This window comes from Alosa pseudoharengus, unplaced genomic scaffold (genome assembly GCF_046254945.1).
Source record: "Alosa pseudoharengus isolate Yale_2024_CS ecotype anadromous, Long Island Sound unplaced genomic scaffold, YU_APseudo_1.1 YU_APseudo_1.1_scf_21, whole genome shotgun sequence".
NCBI classification, from domain to species: Eukaryota; Metazoa; Chordata; class Actinopteri; order Clupeiformes; family Clupeidae; genus Alosa; species Alosa pseudoharengus.
In genome coordinates this window covers 31,823,888-31,827,611 of record NW_027468674.1, presented here as the reverse complement: position 1 = coordinate 31,827,611, position 3,724 = coordinate 31,823,888, and positions in this window count along the sequence as shown.

Genomic DNA, 3,724 nt, shown 5'->3' with positions numbered 1-3,724 from the left:
ATAAATGAAATGGTGAGAAGGATAGAATGTGGTGCGAATCAGTCAAGTGTAATTAATAATCCAACACAACAAAAGCAACGCCTGGAGAGAGGGGCCTCTGCCCCTGCGAGGTAGCCCTATATAGGTGCAGGTCCATCAAGTTGATTGGGGCACTTGACCGGAACACCTGCACAACTCCCAACCTGCGACACAAACAAGAACAGCCCAGCAGGAGGCAGTAACGGGCGAGCCCGTAACACCTCCCCCCATAAAGACAGAGGGCCTACAAAGGATCTCTGTACATTCAAAGCATCACAGGAGTACAAAAATATAAACAATAAATAACTGGAATATCAAAGTATTAATCAGTCGCACACAATATAAGTCATATATCGGTCACTAATAATTTTGGTTCAGAAAACCCACCACCAACACCAGGAAACAACCTGCAACCATTCACCAGAGCCACAGAAGAACAGTCTCCTCGCAACACACCTCTCAAGCCAGCAATCCCCTGCCACTGGAAGCGCTTTCAAGGTAAACAGACAGAAGAGACAAACAAACAAACAGTTAGCTGGAATCTCCAGGGGCGCGAGACAATGTGTCAGCCAACACATTGTCTACACCCCGGATATGTTTAATAACCAGGTTGTATGGCTGCAGAAACAAGGCCCAGCGCATGAGGCGCTGGGAAGGACTTTGTAATGAATGTAGGAAGGTGAGGGGGTTGTGGTCCGAATAGACCACCACCGGAGCACCCCCACCTAAATACACGTCAAAAAATTGAAGAGCCCAGATAAGGGCCAGCGCTTCCTTTTCAATCGTAGAATAGTTCAGTTGATGTTTATTAAACTTTCGGGAAAAGAAAGACACCGGCCGCTCTATCCCGCTGTCATCCGTCTGTAACAAAACAGCACCAGCACCCACCTGGCTAGCGTCCACTTGGACATGAAAAACCTGATCCAAACGTGGAGCAGCCAGGACAGGGGCGGTGCTTAAAAGGAGCTTAACATTATCAAAGGCCTCTTGACAGGCTACAGACCACTCAAATTTTATCTTAGCTCTTAACAGATTTGTCAATGGAGACACGACAGTCGAAAAATTAGCACAGAAGTTCCTGTAATATCCCACCATCCCCAGGAACCTCATCAGTTCCTTCTTGGAGGCAGGAGGTGGAAAACAGTCAATGGCTTGGACCTTGGCACGAACAGGCTGTACCTGTCCTTGCCCAACCACCTTACCAAGATATGTGACCGTGGCCTTTGCAAATTCACATTTGGCTAAATTGACCGTCAAACGGGCCTCCAACAATCTCTGAAACAGCGCATGGATGTAAGCTACATGTTTTTCCCATGTATTACTGTATATAACCACGTCGTCTAAATACACTGCGCAACCCTCCAGCCCCCTAACCACATGGTTCATAAGGCGCTGGAAGGTTGCGGGCGCGTTTCGAAGTCCAAAACTCATCACAGTGTACGAATATAACCCAGATGGAGTTATAAAAGAAGAGATATCTTGAGCACGACGAGACAAGGGAACCTGATAATATCCCTTTAAAAGGTCGAACTTGCTGACAAAACGGGCAGCACCAACACGATCCACGCAATCCTCCATCCTGGGAAGAGGAAAAGAGTCAGGTTTAGTTATACTGTTAAGTTTCCGGTAGTCAGTGCAACATCTGTACGTACCATCAGGCTTATTGACCAACAAACACGGAGAAGCCCAACATGAACTTGAAGGCTCCGCCAACCCATGATCCAACAGATACCTTACCTCTGACTCTAGACACTTTCCCTTCTCAGGAGAGACGCGGTAGAAACGTTGGCGTATTGGTGCTGCATCCCCCACATCAATGTCGTGCTCAATCAAATGTGTACGTGATGGAGTATCACCAAACAATGCAGGAAACTCAGAAATCAACTGTTTCAACTGCTCACATTTCTTTTCAGACAAATGGCCAAGAAGAGAAGTCAAATCTGCCAACACCTCGGAGTTCTTAAGACGAGGCTGAAAAACAGAGTCATCAGGAGCACACACATCCTCCTCATGGCACGCTGCCACCATGCCTAGAGAAACAGACTGGAATGGCTCACTGACTGACAACACTCCCACTGGTTTCACTCCAGCCTCGACTCCACCACCTGTCAAAGACGACCGACAAAAATATGGCTTTAACAAGTTGATATGGCAGAGTTGAGTAGACCGTCTTCGATCTGGAGTTGAGACCAAGTAGTCACGCTCAGACACCTGCTTCAACACAGCATAAGGACCAGAGAACTTTGCAAGAAAAGGTGAACCTGAAACCGGCAGCAAAGCAAGCACTCTATCCCCAGGACTAAACTGTCTCAACACCGCCTTTTGGTCAAACCAGGTTTTCATCTTCTTCTGAGCCTTAGCCAGATTCTCTAAAGCCATTCTGCCAGCCAAGAACAACTTACGGCGAAACCCACTGATATAATCAATGAGATTAGACGGTGCCTCAGAATTCCCCAAATTACCCTGAAGTACTGCTAGGGGACCACGCACCTCATGACCAAAAACCAAATCATTGGGGCTAAACCCCATACTCTCCTGTGTGACCTCACGTGCTGCAAGTAAGAGCCAAGGAAGACCTTCCTCCCAATCCCTATTTAACTCGGTACAATAAGCTCGGAGCAATGATTTCAAAGTTTGGTGCCAACGCTCTAAGGCCCCCTGACTTTGAGCGTGATAAGCACTGCTTTGCTGATGAGCAACACCCAATTGACTCAAAACCTCCTTAAACATGCGAGAAGTAAAGTTGGAGCCTCTATCTGACTGAATAGTCTTTGGAATGCCAAAGATGGAAATAAACTGTGTCAATGCCTTAACTACCGACTTGGTGGAAATAGTCCTCAGCGAATAAGCTGCTGGATAGCGGGTGCACTGACACATCACAGTCAATAAATAGACAGAACCAGACTTGGAAGGAGTCAAGGGACCAACACAGTCTACAATTAAATGCTCAAAGGGCTTGCCAATAGATGGAATTGGGTACAAAGGAGCCGGTCTTATTACCTGATTTGGCTTCCCAGTCAACTGGCATGTGTGGCAAGTCTTAATAAAACGAGCAACATCCTTCCTTACACACGGCCAATAAAAATGTTGCATGACCCGATCATATGTTTTTCTGACCCCTAGGTGGCCAGACAGTTCACCGTGAGCAGTCTTTAAGACCAGATCCCGGAATTTAGATGGTACCACAACTTGATAAACAGGGCTAGCTAACTCTTCGCCACTAAAAGGTAGCCACTTACGTACCAGCAGGTCGTCCTCCAAAAAGTAACCACTAGGCCCCTGGTCTACCTGCACTTTTGGCTGAACTGCTGCCAACAGGTCAGATAAGCTAACATCCTCTCGCTGCGCTGCAATCAGCTCACTGCGAGACAATGGTGTAGGCAAAGATGGCAGACAAACAGATTTTTCAGACTTACGGCTAACCACACCAGTGTCCTCTGTCTTTAAAGAACGGCTCATAGCGCGCGTCACCGCACATGATGGAAAAGCATCTGGAAAATCAATAGCACATGCATCAGGTTCAGAAATAGATGGCACATTTCTAACAACAGGGGGCGGTGCAACGTCACGCCAAACTCTTCCACCTGCCAGATTATTCCCAAGCAGCACCGCTACTCCCTCCACAGGCAGTGAAGGTCTCACAGCAATCGTTACCTCACCCTGTACCAATTCAGATTGCAGGACAACCCTGTGTAAAGGAGCAGAA